This window comes from Phocoena phocoena, chromosome 1 (assembly GCF_963924675.1).
Source record: "Phocoena phocoena chromosome 1, mPhoPho1.1, whole genome shotgun sequence".
NCBI lineage: Eukaryota > Metazoa > Chordata > Mammalia > Artiodactyla > Phocoenidae > Phocoena > Phocoena phocoena.
The window spans coordinates 16,971,930-16,989,754 of NC_089219.1; the positions used below are offsets into that span (position 1 = coordinate 16,971,930).

Genomic DNA, 17,825 nt, shown 5'->3' on the forward strand with positions numbered 1-17,825 from the left:
AGTGGGTTGGGTGACACCTCATGAGATATTGCTGCTGAGGGAAAGGGCAGACACTGTCTGGGGACACTGATGGAATTGTGAGATGGGATGGAGGAAAGGTCACTGCCAACTCCAACTGGTCTTGCAGGGGGAGAAAACAAGCAGTTTTCCCTCAAGTTTAAGAAATTAAGCTCATGCATTTTTACAAGAGTCAAAAATTTACAGTAGAGGGCTTCCCTGGTGGCGCAGTGGTTGAGAGTCCGCCTGCTGATGCAGGGGACGCGGGTTCGTGCCCCGGTCCGGGAAGATCCCACATGCCACAGAGCGGCTCGGCCCGTGGGCCATGGCCGCTGGGCCTGCGCGTCCGGAGCCTGTGCTCCGCAACGGGAGAGGAAGGCCACAACAGTCAGAGGCCTACGTACCACAAAAAAAAAAAAAAAAAATTACAGTAGCCAAAGATAACCTAAATTCCAACAGTAGGAGATTGATTGAATAAACATTGTAATGCCCATATAGTAGAATGCAGCCTTTAAAAATGATGCTTTATTTGACATGGAAAGATGCTCACAATGTAGTTTTGAGAGAGAAATGCAGAGTACAATCTTTGTCCAACAAATGTGCATACATGTATCTATATCTATGAAAATCTGGAAAGGTGTACACAGAATATTAATAGTTGGCATCAGTAGGGGTAGGACTACAGTTGAAGCTTATCTTCTGATTTCTTTGCAATAAACCTGCTAGGTAGTATGTAGGTGAACTAGAGCCAGCCTCTTGGGTTCAAGTCCCAGCTCTGCTACTGCTTGGCTCGGTGACATTGGGTAAGTCCCTTAACACCTTCATGCATCAATAAGTGGGGGTAATAGTTCTTAACTTATAGGGTGGTTATGAATTTTACATTACCTACTATTACGTGCAAACCTGTTAGCACCACACCTATAGTAAACACTCAAAAAATGTAGTTATTCTTCTTGTGTAATTAAAAAGTCCAAAAGAAAATATGACTATTAAGTATATTGGAAATAGGTGTTTTTCTTGGCCAAATAACTGTGGTAGTTATCAATAAACGAACTATTTTTAAGATAAGCTATTTCCCTCTAACACTGGGAAACATCTGAGAAAAGACCGAGAAGGTTCCTATTCTCCCGAAGTTTGCACACTAGCCGGAAAGACACATGATAAACAGGTGCTGTGTGGATAGGATGATCAGGAAGGCAGTGACATTTGAAGGCTGAAAGCCAAAGGAAGGGCTGAAGAGGAGGAAGCCAGGAGAACCGTGAGTGCAAGGCCTTTCGGTGGGGAGGAAGTCTCTAAACCAAAAGACGACCTATGTGGTTGGAGCGAGGGATAGTGGGTTGTTGGCAGAGATGAGAAGCGAGCCCTTAGCTCTCACGCCAAGGCGGAGTGAATACAGGCCTGGGGAGTCAGGAGGCCGTCCACTTGTAGTGTGATTTCGGGCAAGTCACTGCCCCTGTTTGAGTAGCCACTGTCTTCTCTGCAAAATCGGGATGATAAAACTTTGTAAGGTTGCAAGTATCAAAAGACATGTTAGTGGAAGCGCTTCGCAAACGACCGTTTATAGCATTATTACAAATTCCGCGGAACCAGTGGAGAGTTACCGACACCAGCCACCAACTAGCAAGCGGCGCTGGCGCGTGCGCGTTAGGCGGCCAGAACCCGGGCAGGGGATGAGTTCAGGCCCCGCCCGGAACCGCTCTGCCTCTTTTCGCCTCCCGGTCCCTCCCTTTTCCGCGGGCACCCAACCGTGCGTGTCCTGCGTGCTGACGTCAGGCGCGTGCCCCTGTCCGGCAGCTGAGGAGACCCCGCGCACTGCTGCCAACGCCCCGGCGGAGGAGCTGAGGTGAGTGCGGGGCCCGAGGCTCCCCGCGGGAGCGGCCTCCCCACAGTTCGGTCCCCGCCGCGCTGCCCCCGGCCTTTCCCCGTCCGGGGGGGGGACACCCCATCTCTGGGATCTCTGGAAGCCTGGGATCGTGGGGCGCGCGCGGTGGGGGTGGGGTGCCGGGCTCGCGCGGCGCCGTCCGGGCTCGCACGGGTCCGGGTTCTGTCGGGGGACGGAGCGGAGGGGTCGCGGAGGGCAAGGCTGGGGGGACACAGGTCAGGCAAGAGGTGTGCGGCCGGGACGCCGGGGCAGGGCCGAGGGCGCGGCCGGGGCCGGGCTGTCACCTGGCAGCGGCGGAAGGAAAGGGTCACACCCATCCCGACCACCCTGCTCCCCTCCCCCCGGCGCCGCGGACCCCTAGGGCGGGCGGCGGTCCGGGGGCGCCTTGGGCCGCGGAGCGGCTGGCGGGCGCCTGGGGTTCGCGGGGTGGCGGTGACCCGGACTCCCTGGCCGGGTCTGCCCCCCGCGCCCCGGCTTCGACTTCCTGCTTCGCCGGGCGCCGCCGCGGACATTTTGCGGCGAGCGGGGGGAGGGGAGCGGACTGCGAGCGCGGCGGGGAAGTGGCGGCCGGGCGGCGCGCGGCTCGCTGACGGCCCGGGGCTTTGCTTGCCGCGAGCCTCCCTCAGCGGTCCCGCAGCCCGACGCGTTGTCTCGCGGGGTGGGCCTGGTCACCGCTTCTCCGGTCTCCTTTATTCCTGCCTTAGGTTGAGTTCCTAATACCATTTACATTTCCTTCTCCAACTCGCCCTGCCTATTCAGCTGAAGCTTCCCTTTCAGGGAGTTACCTAACCACCTCCCGAAACTGTCGTTCTGCCGTTTGCCTAATTCCTCTCTTTAGGGGGAAATTTTCTTTGTTCGTTTTTTTTTTTTTTTTTTTTGTCCTCCCCTTTAAGTCCACGAGAAATGCAGTGGGGAAGATTACGTCATCGCAATATAAGGGGTGAGAGTTTTTAACTCCTACAAGTCAGGGACTCACTAAATTAAGACAGCATTTTGTTGGCTCGGTTGGGTCACCCAGTGTCAGATCCTGCCTGTTTCCCAACTCATCGTATTCAGAGATAATCTTTTGAAAGCCTGGCCATCTCATATGCATCTAAAAGCCAGGAAGGTTTAAAATCTCAAGATGAGCTTGTGCCAGGAAATAAAGCGTAAGACAACACTTGCGTAGGCAGTAACTTTAAAGATCCCTTTGAGTACTGGAATGAAGTTAATTTATTTGTGGAAGCATTTCTTTGGTCCAGATTGTTTAACTTCTCCCATATGACTTACTGATTCAGAGTATGTACCGAAGTCTACACTCGTGCAGTATTGTGGCAAGGGTATGGTGAAAAGAGAATCAGTTCATTTTACACCTAATCTTTGCTTGCTAGTCACTTTAATTTTGTAATTAAAAACGGGTTTTGGTTGTTTTAACCAGAAAAACTTAAGTGAGTAACATTTTCAGACTTTGGGGATCACAGTATTTGTTCTCCAGAATGTTAGGTACATCCAGGGTACTGTAGTACAGAAAAATGTTAGCATTGTAAAGCAAATGAGATCCAACTGTGTAATGCATTGTTATAAGGATAGTTCATGTTGAAACAAATATTTTCTTACTGTTTCTCCTTATTTGTATAGAAAGAACAGATTGCTCGTTAAGAAACACTTAAAAGAAGTGGTAGGTTTAAATCAGCTTTCTGTAGTGTGTAGGTGTTGGTAGACGAGACCCAGAAGGTGTCACAGCCTCTTAAAATTTTTGCACATAATAACTGACACCTGTACCCTGTTGAACTTAATTTTTTGGCAGTCTGAGGCAGGTGTTACAGCCTAGGGTAGTCAGGGGCTAAAATCAAATATTGGTGAGATTCTTTTAAAGTCCACCAAGCCCAAATCTTGACTTTTTTGTAACTTCAAGATTTGTTTTCTTTTATTTGGATACTTTTTCCACTTATAATTTTGTGGTATATTATAGAAGCATTTCCAGTTATTTTAAAAATGGTTACACTAATAAAATGTTTTGATCCAAGAAGTGTTGCATTTGGAAAACTTTGAAGTACAGTTTATTGTGCTGCCTGTCTGGGAGTAGTACTTATAGCCATTCTTGGAAGTAAAAGTCATATTGTACTTTATTTGTAGATATATTTTAAATGCATGTATCATTTTAGGGTCTTTTTTGAGAGGACAAAGAACGCTTGATGAGGAACACTTCAGGCTACAGAGCTTCCTCTGCTGGGGAAGGAGGGGTTAATATTTTGTTAACTTATGTCCCATAAATAGATCTGTATATTCTCCTATATTAAAGGGCTTCATTCTAGGCTTTCAATATTCAGTATTCTCTTCCAAGTCTATTAGTTTCTCCCACCAGAATGTAAGTCTGTGAAGGCAGGGCTTTTGACCTGGTATGGTCACCCCTGTATCCCTGGCACCTAGAATAGTGCCAGACTTATGATGGGTCTCAAGAAATGTTTGTCAAATGAATGAATGTGATGTCTGAGGGTTAGTATTTTCACTTTCTGCATGTTCTGTAGGCCTGTGTACTGTGTTTCCTGGGACCTCTTTTATGCTTGGTCAGCCATATTCATATTTGGGCTCATTGAAGTGATGATTACTCATCTACTTTTGTTTGACCATATCCATCTGTTTAGTCCTATATCTTCTGCAGCTGTACTGTCTGAACAGTTAACCATTGCTTAGAAAATCTTTTCTGATGACCAGTTCTTATTCTCCTAAAAATTATTCAGACTTTGATGTTTGTTTCCTTCCTGTATTTCTTTGTTTGAAATAGCAGTTTAATTTTTCCATTTCTTCCCCTCAACAGTATCAAATTCCTGGTCATGTTATGCTTTGTCCCTTACGTTTCTACTTTTAGTTACTCATCCCTTCAGTCCAAAATATTTTTGCTAAAGCAATTTTCATTACTTGTCATTTCAGCTATGTCTGCCACTGCTGCTATTATAAGTGCTGGGTGTCAGAACTCTTCGTTACTAGTCGCCCCTGGGACATTGGTCTCAAACTGCTTATTCCATGAAGTGAAACCCCATTTTTGCCACTGAAGTGGTCTCCCATTAAAAAAAAATTTTTAAAAAGTGTTTTTCAACTATTTAGCTATTATGCTGAAGTCCAGAACAATTTCTAATATAGCAAAATACTACATATTGTTAAGTCATGGTGTTCACCAAGCCTCAGTGGTCAGTCACCTGAAGAGAACCTCTGTTGCTCACTCTGTTCTTTAACACTTTACACTTTTAACACTTGCATCATTTTCTCTAGGAGTAAGCCATTTTGATTTGCTATTTTAATTCTGTTGTATGTTCTTGGGAGAGACACTATTAGTATAGGGATTAAAAGTGTACACTCTGGAGCTAGACTGCTTGGATTTAAATCCTGGCTGTGGCATTTATTAGTTACATGCAATCTGAGTAAAGTCTTTGTCACTCAGTTTACCTTCTGTAGAATAGGGCTGGCAATAGTTTCTACCTCACAGTGTTAGGAGAATCAGTTAACCTAAGTGAAGTACTTAAGACATTTCACTGGCACATAGTAAGTGCACTGTAGGTGTTTGCCCTTGTTATTATTACAACCTCTCAATGCCCCCACCTTTCAGAAGTTATCTGCGTTTCTCTCAAACATCAACAGTTTAATAACCATCCCCCCGCAGATTAATCTCATGAAACCATAAAAATTAAATGAGGTGAGGATTGGTGTCTGCTCTAAATTTTTTTTTTTTTTTTGGCGGTACGCGGGCCTCTCACTGTTAGGGCCTCTCCAGTTGCAGAGCACAGGCTCCGGACGCGCAGGCTCAGCGGCCATGGCTCATGGGCCCAGCCGATCCGCGGCATGTGGGATCTTCTGGGGCACGAACCCGCGTCCCCTGCATCGGCAGGCGGACTCTCAACCACCGCGCCACCAGGGAAGCCCCTGCTCTAAATTTTTATCCATTATCTTAACCAGTGTCATGGAAGTAGGGGTGTCAGGTATGCAGTATGTAGTCTGTGGACCAGGAGCGTAAGCATCAGCTTGGAGCTCCTTAGAAATATCAGGCTCCATCCCAGTCCTACTGAATCAGAATCTGAATTTTAACAAAATCCCCAAGTGATTTTTATGCACATTGATGTTTGAAGCACCCTCTTTAAGACTTCTGGATTTCACAAAAAGCGTTGAGTGCTTTGTTTTTGTTTTTCCCCCACTTAAGTATAACCTGGTCTCTTTCAGGCAGCGTATCAGAATTTATTGCAAGGATTGTAATCAGGAAGTGAATGTGAAACCTGTTTGGCTTTTAGAGGAATGAATTATAGTTTCTTGCCTGTTGTGTAGAATCGCCTCATGTCTGTGTTCATTATCAGGAACTAATGTGTTGTTTAGTTACTAAAGAGTCATTACCCACTTAATAATAACTAAATAATCCTAAATTCTAGTTTTAGAACTGCTTGAACTTGAGTTCAGTTACATGTTTGAATGCAGTGACTTTTTATGGAAAACTAATTGTTACGAAGAGCATACGATTAGGATCGTTCACATGATCGTTGGTTATGAAAACAGGTGAAATTCAAAGTTGGCATTTAGCTGATCAAATGTAAAAAATCTTTTCAGCTTTTTTTTTACTAAAATAAATCGTATCTCCAATCTCAAGGGAAAATGTTTTTTTAAAAAATTTTATTTATTTATTTACTTTTGGCTGCGTTGGGTCTTCGTTGCTGTGCGTGGGCTTTCTCTAGTTGCGGCAAGAGGGGGCTGCTCTTCGTTGCGGTGCACGGGCTTCTCACTGTGGTTGCTTGTTGTGGAGCATGGGCTCTAGGCCCGTGGGCTTCTGTAGTTGCAACACAAGGGCTCAGTAGTTGTGGCTTGTGGGCTCTAAAGCGCAGGCTCAGTAGTTGTGGTGCACGGGCTTAGTTGCTCCGTGGCATGTGGGGTCTTCCTGGACCAGGGCTCGAACCCATGTCACCCGCACTGGCAGGCGGATTCTTAACCGCTGTACCGCCCGGGAAGTCCCAAGGGAAAATGTTAATAACTAAAATCTAGTCTTAATATAGCTACCATCCTGAAAAAATTATTGCTACTTTTAAAGGACTTGATTGAATTTTTCTTTTTTCTTACAGTATTTGATGTAGCAGTGTATGCTCTAGAGCAGTGTTTCCTAACCCTTTTCAAATCAAGGGAGACAGAAAAATATTGTGTGCTACACTGGAGTAAATGGATAAGACTATTCTTGGCTTGCTAGAGGTGCTGCAGCCCCAGGAGAGCTGGGGGATCAATGTCTCAGAGCACACCTGTGTCCATTCTCTGTGTCCCAAATGGCAATATGAAGCTGTCTACTGTTGGATATTAAGCCACAGCCATTGTTTTCAGCTAAAAAGGTGATCACTTTTTGTTACTCCTTGTGTAAACAGAAGAGATTGAGAATAACAGATCAAATGAAACCAGAGGGAGAAATGGAGGTGGAGTGAAAGAATGCCATGTTAATTAGTGTTAAAGAGTATGAGATGATAAATTTTGTAGAAGAAATCATAAGCAAGATTTCAGCTCCGATCCATTTGCTTTGTTGGTGGGCAATTTAAGGATATTTGTAATTTTTTTTTTTGGTTTGCTTTTAAATCTGTTTAAAAGCAGATGAAGAGGAGTAGGAAGTGAAAGAATAAAGTTTCTTAACAAAGAATCATTGTTATGTGTGGTTTCAAGGATTTTCATTCCTAATACAACTTCACTATAGTTACTAGTATTTGTTTCACCAGCTGAATGGTATTTGAGAGGAGCTCAATTTTAGAATCTTCTGAAGTGGAATTAAACCATCTATATCACTTATTACTTTGCCAGAGAACTATATTTTTATTGTGAAGTTTAAGATTAACAGTAAGATTTAAAAGTAAACTTAGATTTTAAAATGTAAATTTTCATTTATCAGATAATTAGGAATGAATGGATAGTTCCTGTGAATATTAGAGTGCTGGGGTTTAAATCAATATCTAATACCCTCATTTGTTTCAGAAAGTGTACAAATAGTATACATACTACAAAATATAAGCTATGAAAATGTTTGAATTATTTTAGATCATATGATTTATTTGTTCATAAGGCCAAAGGGAATGTTAGTTCATCCTAAGAGTTCATAATAATCAATGGAGATGGGGATAAGGGATAATTTAAATTTTAAGAGTAATGTCGGTATTGTTTCTCTGGTGTGTTTCAGAATACCTGGAAGAGATTTCCATGGGGGTAGGTATCAAATAAATTGGAAACCCTACTTATTATGTACCCATCTTGGAAATTCATGATGTGTGTAAGTTTATTAAAGGTTCATCGACGTTAGATCGTCAGAGAATCTGTTTAATTCAGTGTTTTTGTGTTTTTTTTTTTTTTGGCTGCACCATGCGGCGTATGAGATCTTCAGTGACCAGGGATGGAATCTGCACCCCCTGCATTGGGAGTGCAGAGTCTTAACCCACTGGACGGCCAGGGAAGTCCTAATTCACTGTTTCTTAAACTTGTTTGATGACGGCCCTGCCTCCCCTACCCATGGAACATTGAGAAAGTGGACTGGGAGATGCTGGTGTCTCGTGGCTTGTTAATCTCTATTAGGTTCAGGGGCTGTTGGTGTGGCTTTGCTATGGGTAGAAAAATGGGAAAATTTTTCTCAAGTTACTGAGGCACGTGAAAGGTAAAGACTTCAGAGGCCATAGATTATCTATTCTTCCTGTGGCCTAAACCCCACTCAAGAGCTATTGTAAAGAAATTGCTAATATATAGTTCCTTGGGATGGAATTTAGCATTTTACATATAAAACCCATCTTTGGGGTGTCTGTGGGGGAGTAACTCCATCTCAACTTAAAAATGGGGAAGGGGGCTTCCCTGGTGGCGCAGTGGTTGAGAGTCCGCCTGCTGATGCAGGGGACACAGGTTCGTGCCCCGGTCTGGGAAGATCCCACGTGCCGCGGAGCGGCTGGGCCCATGAGCCATGGCCGCTGAGCCTGCGCGTCCGGAGCCTGTGCTCCGCAATGGGAGAGGCCACAACAGTGAGAGGCCCGCGTACAGCAAAAAAAAAAAAAAAAAAAAAAAATGGGGAAGGTATTGGAAGGGAAAAGCAGACCATTATTAGGGACTGGGGAAGTGATTGTCCAGTGGCTGCAAAGGAAATTTCTGAAATGGAGTCACTGTCTCCAGTTTCCTTTGTTCTTGGATCAGTGATCCTAGTTTAGGTATTTATTGTTTTCCAGTATTCTGAAAAGCTTGCAGTAATTTCAAAGCCATTTTTTTAAAGCTCTGAAAGTCATATAATTTTTAACTGTTTCATTTGCGATCCAAAGAATTTCTGTGTTTAAAAAAAATAATTGTTAATGTACACGAGAAGTTTTTTAGAGTTTGTGGTAGTAATCTGTAAGTTTTTTGTATTTTATAATTTGACATATTTCCTTTTCTTTTTCTTGTCATACATACTGCCCAATCCAGTTCTCCCTCACAAGAATAAAAACACACCCCAGATCCCATCTTTTACATAAATTTTTTTTTTCTGGTTGCATGTGTTACATGGAAATGAAGATGTATTTGCCTTAAAACTTGTCCTTGGTTCTAGTTAAATCAGAGCCAGGAACAGAAAAATCATTTTACTTATTATTGGATAGTTATCTGAGAGAGGTGGGGGCGTGGGGAAAAGACATCATTTTGTGTATCATGATTGGGGTTAAGGACTTAGGTTGGGCTGTCTTAGTTCTTTTTAAAAAATTATTGTTTTTTGGTAATTTAGTAATTTTTCTTCAGGAGCAAGATTATTCATGTCTTGGATGTGACACATATGTTGAAAATACAAAAGTTTGTTTTCTGTTGGCACGTTCTTTACCTCTGCTACTTTCAGTTGGAGAAATTGGTATCATTTCTGCTCTTATGAAAAAATCTGTCTCTTGCACTCTGCCTCTCTTTTTTTAAATATGAAGATGAGACGATTCTTTACAAATATTAAAACACACACTCTAAAAAAAGAAACCTAAGACATAGAAGCAGCTTTTAAAATAGAACTAGTCAATGGCGAAGATTTTTTGAAGATGCAGATTCTGGAGATAACTTTTTGGCAATTATGTGATTCCTTAAGTTCATTATACACTGTTTTGTTTTAACATCTTTATTGGGGTATAATTGCTTTACAATGGTGTGTTAGTTTCTGCTTTATAACAAAGTGAATCAGTTATACATATACATATGTTCCCATATCTCTTCCCTCTTGCGTCTCTCTCCTTCCCACCCTCCCTATCCCACCCCTCCAGGCAGTCACAAAGCACCGAGCTGACCTCCCTGTGCTATTATACACTATTTTAATTGATTTAAATCTGAGTGAATTGTTCCAAAATTAGAAGCATGTTTTAATTATAAAATGACAATGTAAGATTGGTTACATTAACTGTGTCACTCTGATATAGTTGCAAACACACTGTGATACACATACTTTGTGGGGATCCTCCTGCTTCTAGGAAAGTATCGTTTTTTTGCTAGTTTAAAAATTGGTAGAGGGACTTCCCTTGTGGCCAAGTGATTAAGACTCTGTGCTTCCACTGCAAGGGGTGAGGGTTCAATCCCTGGTCAGGGAAGTGAGATCCTGCATGCCATGAGGCCAAAAATAAAAGTCTGTAGAATTGTGCATTACTAGAACAGAATAGAGAATAGAGTTGCTAGAGATGATACAGGGTGTTTATTCCCAAAAATGATGCTGGGTGGCTATTAAACACTTGCTGTTAACTACTTCAGCTAATTCAGACTGTGGAAGTGACTTAAGCTTTAGGAATAGAATCCTTCTCTCTCAGAGGGTATTAAATTTTGTTTTGTCTTGTTTTGTTTTTATCCAGATAGTAATAGATGAGGGTTTAGGAGATTAGAGGACCCACTAACGGGTATATTCTGAGTCCAAAGAACAAGTGTTTTTGACTTGCTGCATCTCTAACCCATACTATTTTATTAATTTGTGAATTCAGCAACCCTTTGTGTGCAAAGTCACTGTTCTAGGTATTGGGGATATAGCAGTGAATACAGTAGACCAAAACAGATCTCTGTCCCCATGAAATTGACATACTAACGTGTGAGTTGGAGATAAGTGTTGGGCTAAAAATGAAGAAGGAGAGGCAGGGTACAGTGGAGTGCTTCTGGGTTTGTAGAACTTGGGTTGCAATTTGAAATAAGGTAGTCAGAGGAGTTCTCAACTGCAGAATGACATTTGAGCAAAGATCTGTAGGGGATGTGACTGAATGAGTCATCCAGGGAAGAGCATTATGGGTAGAGGGAATTACTGTAGTCACTCTTGATCAGTGACAGGTACTGTTTTGCTTAATTTTATATGAAGTCTTTAAAAATAGACATTAAACAAACATATTCCATGATACATCTGGAATATCATTATAGGAACTTAGCTTCTCGAAATACGGTGTATGTATATAATTTCCATAGAAACAATTGATAATCAAGGTAGAAGTTTGTGCTTTGATGGTGTTGTCTTTGGTTGCAAAGTGTGCTTTAAAAGACAGATTTGTTGCCAACACATATTGGTTGTTTTTCAGTCTTTGCAACTCTTTGTTGTTTTTGTTTCTCTTGATCTCTTTTAGTGAATAGAACTATATTGTTACTCACTGCTATGCAGCCTGCAGTCATGCCAGCTGTACTGCATTGACATAGAATTTAGTGCAAATGTTATAGCATCTCTTATTCTTTGTCAAATTATTTCTTCAAGCACACAGTTGAATGCTTCTGTAGAAGTTCACCCCGTTAACAGATTTTACATCAAAACTGGTAGACTGCTTTGATTCAGAATCTTGGTAATCTGGTTTAAAAATGGCTTGTAGTTTGTAAACTAGATTGTATGATGATCTGAATGTAGGTACCTCTGCCTCATTAGATACAACAAACTCTAAATGATCATGGTTAGTTTTGTAGTTGGCATCTCACCTGGTAACCTGTTCAAAGAAAGGTTCTCAGTTTGTCACTCATTTTACTGTGTGTGTGTTGTCTAGGTAATATAGTAACATTTTTTTTTCCCTGCAAATGTATGCTTGTATGTGGGATTTCTGATACAGACTGGCACGTGATTTCATCCTTGATAGACTTAGGACCAAATTATTGTGTTCTGATTCTGGGAAGGCTATTCTTTTGCATGTTTTCTCACAGGGGTGCTTTAAGAACATAACAGCTTGACTCTAAGATTTCTTTTTCCAACTTCTCCATTTATCTGTGGTACAAACCTATCCTGTAATTTCCTAAACTAAAAAAAACTTCCTTCTTAATTTACTACCTCCTTAAACAAACCCACCCTCCACCCCCAAACTGGTCAACTGTTTCTTCTCTACTGCCATGCAATTACTACCCTAGTGCAGGTCCTTCATGTAAATTTTGGATTATTAAAGTAGTTTCTTAGCTGAGTTCCTGTACTTTATCTGGTTACCTTTGACAGTTCATCGGAATATAGGGACAAGATTGATATTCCTAAAAAAAACTTGTTCATGGATCAGAAAGAAATGGTAGCCTCTTGTTCCCCACCCACGTTAAATGAAAGTTCCTCTGCTTAGCTAGCTTTCAGTCTGTATGACTTGAACTCATCCTGTGTGTGCGTGTGTGTGCGTGTGTGTGTGTTTCTTTCACTTTGCAGGCTAGCACTACTTGTGTCCTTTCTCCTGGTATTCTAACTAGAGATTTATTCTCGTTCTTTCAGACCACCCCCATATTTTATTTATTACTCTTTTGAAAATCTATGGAACTTGTAGTTTATAGTGTAATTTTGTAGCAGACTACTACAATTGTGTTAATCTCTTCTGCTTATAGCCAGTAAAATATACAAGGTGATGTATGTCAAGCTATCTAGCATAGTGTTTGGCACAGAGTAGGCATTCAGTAAATTACTAAAATGTTTTGAAGACAGGGTTTCTGCCTTATCCAATGTAGTGCTATAATAGGTACTTAAATATTTTGCTGACTATTATAGCACATAAGGTTGTTTCTTGGAAGAACAGAAGTCTGTTGTAACATGTTTTAGATTCTAACTTGTGTCCTGACGCAGTGAAGATTGAATAAGATGCGTTACGCACTTGTTTCTTTTTTTTTTTTTTTTTTTTTTTTTTTTTTTTTTTTTATGCGTTACGCGGGCCTCTCACTGTTGTGGCCTCTCCCGTTGCGGAGGACAGGCTCCGGACGCGCAGGCTCAGCGGCCATGGCTCACGGGCCCAGCCGCTCCGCGGCATGTGGGATCTTCCCAGACCGGGGCACGAACCCGTGTCCCCTGCATCGGCAGGCGGACTCTCAACCACTGCGCCACCAGGGAAGCCCCGCACTTGTTTCTTGTTCTTTAACTGATACACACACACTCCAGCACAGCTGTTAACTCTTCTTGGGTTCTTTTTTTTTTTTTTCTATTTTTCTTTTGCGGTACGTGGGCCTCTCACTGTTGTGGCCTCTCCCGTTGCGGAGCACAGGCTACGGATGCGCAGGCTCAGCGGCCATGGCTCACGGGCCCAGCCGCTCTGCGGCATGTGGGATCTTCCCGGACCGGGGCACGAACCCGTGTCCCCTGCATCGGCAGGTGGACTCTCAACCACTGCGCCACCAGGGAAGCCCTTGGGTTTGTTTTTTTACATTGTTTACTGTGTTGGTAGTCTTCACAACTATTTTTAATATGTATAGCATTTCATTCTCTGGTGTATTGTTACTTAATCATTTTTTTCTGTTGTAATGTTATGGCATTTCATTGTTTCTTGATAAAGTATTTTCTTCATTTTGGATTAATTATCTGAAGTGGAATTATTTTTTTCAAAAATGGGAATAAAAATGTTTTAATTGTTGAAATACATTGGTAAATTGAGTGATTTACATTGCAGTACTAAGTGGATGAAATGGAATTGTTGAGACAAATGATTGAATGTTTTTATGGCTCTTAGAATACAGTACAATGCAGGTCATTAAAAAAAAATGCTTACGCTCATGAAATAGATCAGAGATTTTGGTGAGTTTAGAACTTGATAACTTTTAGATCAGGTTTGCTTGTGGTGTTTTTCTTAATTGTTGAATGTGTTTTGGAGATCTTTTCATTTTAATTGATAGTTTTGTTTTTAAAGTTAAAGAAAATATTACATGCATATGGTGAGAACTTCAGTACAAAAGAGAATATGATGAAAAATAAGTCTTCCCATCCCATCCCAGACACACCCATATCCTCTTCCCAGAAGCAGTCACTTTTGTCTAGAAGATGTGTTTTTGTCTCTGCACCTGTAAGTGTCTTTGTACATAGCCTCTGCACCTGTAAGTATATGTGTATCTCCTCTCCATAAAAAAATTCACATACATAAATCGGGATGTTACACACAACTCTTCTGTACTTTGCTTTTTAAAAACTTAATATATCTTGAAGATCTTGCACATTGGCTCTGTATTGGCACTGTTTGCTAGGGCTACTCTACCATAGCCTGGGTGATTTAAACAACAGAAATTTATTTTCTTACAGTTCTAAAAGCTGGACATTTAAAATCAAGGTGTTGGCAGGGTTAGTTTCTTCTGGGGGCCTCTCTCCTTGGTTTATAGATGGTGGACTTTTAGTGTCTTCACTTGGTCTTCCCTCTTTGTCTGTGTCCTAATCTCCTAATAAGGACACCAAGTTATATTAGATTAGGGCCCACCAATATGATCTCATTTTACCTTAATTACTTCTTTAAAAGCACTATCTCTAACTTATATTCTGAGTTACTGGTGTTTATCACGTCAACATATCAATTTGTAGCAGTCATGGGGTGGGGGTGGGCGCAGTTTAGCCCATAACAGGCACTATAGCTTATTCTTTTTAAATAGTTGCATGATATTCCTTTGTATTATAATCTATTTTACCATTCCCCTGTTGGTGGACATGTCAGTAGTCTGTCTTTTGCTCCTACAAGCAAGGCTCTGGTAAATATCCTCGTGTCTACCTCTTTGCATACTTGGAGAAAGTCTTAGAAATGGAATTGCCAGATCAAAGAATGAATGTACATATTAAATTTTGGTAGGAACTGGCCTAGACATGGAAACCTTGTTTCTTATTGTTTCTGATAATTTTTGAAAGCAAAAATTTGCCTTGTATATTATGTCCTAATCTAAACCGCATTTTGTTTTCAGGGGTACGTGATTGACTTTCACTTTGTACTTGGACAGAGTATAAACACAACCCCCTACAGAAGATTGCTTAGATAATCAGATATTGAATTGACTGTTTATCTGGATCACTTCACAGTGATTAAAAGAGCTTATATTTGAGTGTTAAGTGCTGCACAGAGGAGTAACTCAGTTAATTCTTACAACCTGTGATGGTAATACTATTTCTGGTTTACAAATGGAGAAACAGAGTGTTGGGAAGAGGTTAAATAGCTTGCCCCAAGTCACACAAGAATGGGGATGTGAGCTTAGGGCTACTTGAATTGAAAGATTTTGTGCTTGACTCCTACTCTGTATTGTCTTCCTTTGGCATATTAGAGACTTGATAAATATTTGTTCTGTGATTGTTATTTTGTCTCTTCTTTAAGTGAAGGTGGGTTACAACCCTTTCTGTAACATTCCAAATCCTCTTGCTACAAATGTGACATTTAGTTTAAACTGTTCTTTGAGATCAGATCCAGGGGATTTTAGAAAGGATTGATCAAGTTAGCAAATAACCCTGTCAAGTAGAAGCAAGGATTTTTCTTAGTTTACTCTTATTTATAGTATTTAGATGCTTTCATTTAACAATAGTGGTTCCGATCTTTATCAAAGGGCCATTTTGGTTTTTGCAATTTTTTTTTTTTTTTTGAAGTACGCGGACCTCTCACTGTTGTGACCTCTCCCTTTGCGGAGCGCAGGCTCCGGACGCGCAGGCTCAGCGGCCATGGCTCACAGGCCCAGCCGCTCTGCGGCATGTGGGATCCTCCTGGACCAGGGCACGAACCCATGTCCCCTGCATCGGCAGGTGGACTCCCAACCACTGCGCCACCAGGGAAGCCCGGTTTTTGCAAATTTTAATTGGGGATAAGAGTAAGGTGCCATATTAGGTGTTTACTCTGTGCCAGGTGATAATTAATAGTTTTATATACATTGCTTAGTTTCTCTTTGTAGCAGTTTTGTGAGTTAGATGTTATTATAGAGAAAAGATATGGAAGTGAAGTAACTTGCTGGGATCACATACATTAAAAATTTTAATTTTTTCTTGCTCAGTACTATATTAAGTGCCTTGGGAAGGAGATGATAAAGTATAAGCCTAGTTTTTTCTCTGAGAGCTTAAAATCTTTTAGAATAAACACAAACTTATGTGAATAAAAACAACATGACTAAGTGCTCAGTTGTGTTTTACATTTGTTGAGAGAGTACCTATGGTGTCCAGTATTGATCTGTGTTCTGGGAATACATCAGAGTCCCTGCCTTCCCAGAGATTTCCTTATTTTTTATCTGTCTTCCTTTACTGCAGTATAACATAAACAAGATAATTACAGATTATGACCATACTGTAAAGGAAATAAACAGGGTAGTATGATGGAAGTAAGGGGGAAGGGGAGTGGATAGTAATCTGGATAGTGTGTTTAGGGGAGAATTTTCTGAGGAGATGATGATTTGAGCTGAGATCTGAAGGACGAGAAGTCAACAGCGTTAGGAGCAGGGGAAGGCATATTTGGCACGTATAAAGACCTGCAGGCAGGACAGGGCTCGGCATGTTTGAGGAATATAATGAGACTTGTGTGGCTAGAGCATGGTGAGTGTTAGGGATAGGAGTATGAAATATGAGATTTAAGATCTAAGAAGGGTCTTGCTATGGAAGTTCAGAGAAGTTGGGCAGTTTTTTAAAATTTTATTATTGTTTATTTGGCTGCACTGGGTCTTAGTTGCGGCACGTGGGAGCTTTTAGTTGCGGCATGTGGGATCTATTTCCCTGACCAGGGATTGAACGTGGGCCTCCTGCATTGGGAATGTGTAGTCTTATCCCTTGGACCACCAGGGAAGTCCCCATTTGGGCAGTTTTTGATAGGTGGAATAGTTAGGGAAGGTGTTTCAGTTAAGGTGGGATTTGGGGGTGGTAAGTTAGGATAGAAATAGGATGAGTTGTAAGGCTAGACATCCAAGGTTTGGAGAGATGATATGATGTGGATAAAGGCATAGACATTGCGATAAGCCCCAAACCATATTGGATAATTTAAATAGTGTCAGACAGTTGGCAGTTGATTAGGTGGGCCAAGTAAGATGCATACTTAGTTGCGCAGTTTCAGTCCTATTCCCCAGGTTGTCAAGACCTCAGAGCTGTGGCAGATTGAGACTTGAGATTTGGGATGTGTGAAATGCTCTATCTTTTGTTATCTGGTCTTTTGCAGGAAACTGAGGGGAGGTTTGAGTGTGTTTTAAAATCTCCTTGCCCTTTCTTAAGAGAACAGAATTATGTTGCCCTTAATTAAGAGACCAGAATGGGAAAATTGCATATAAGGGTGTCAGTATTAGTAATACTATTAAGGAAGAATATGGGGGGGGGTGATGCTTATTTGGTTATTGTCTGTATATGCCGCTTTGGATTGTTGCCCCAAAAGGACATGAGCTTTGTTCCAGGCAGAGGGGGATATGGCTATGTATAGGACAATGCTTGCCACTTATTAGGTGCCAATAAAGGTTTGTTGACTGAATGAATAAATCTACAAGTCTTGAATATTTTGAGGGAAAATCTTATTGTAATATCCATTCTTTTCTAATCAGATACTTAGTACTCTTATACATTATTGCATACTCTTCAGTTCTTCCAAATTGTTTTGAAATATTACATTCAAAAGTTATGTAGCTTATGCAGATATTTACTAATTGGACTAAAATTTTTTTAGGTCACAAAGACAATATAAAATGATTACTTTGGCTAGCATCCCTTAGTTTTTGCCAATTCGAAGAAGGAAAACTCAGCATGGTAGTAAAAATAAGGACTCACGTTCTTATTGGATCAGACATTTCGGAATGAAGTCATTTTCAGAAATGAAGCTGACAC

At 41.4% G+C, this 17,825-nt stretch overlaps 1 protein-coding gene across 1 annotated transcript in view; it reads left to right on the plus strand.

Moving 5' to 3' along the window:
• The first annotated feature begins 1,737 nt into the window (after positions 1–1,737).
• CDC42 (cell division cycle 42) overlaps positions 1,738–17,825 on the plus strand; it is a 48,282-nt gene continuing 32,194 nt past the window's right edge. The window contains exon 1 of the mRNA XM_065890069.1: positions 1,738–1,840. The gene's annotated coding sequence lies outside the window, so the exon portion shown is untranslated. The remainder of the gene's footprint in view (positions 1,841–17,825) is intronic.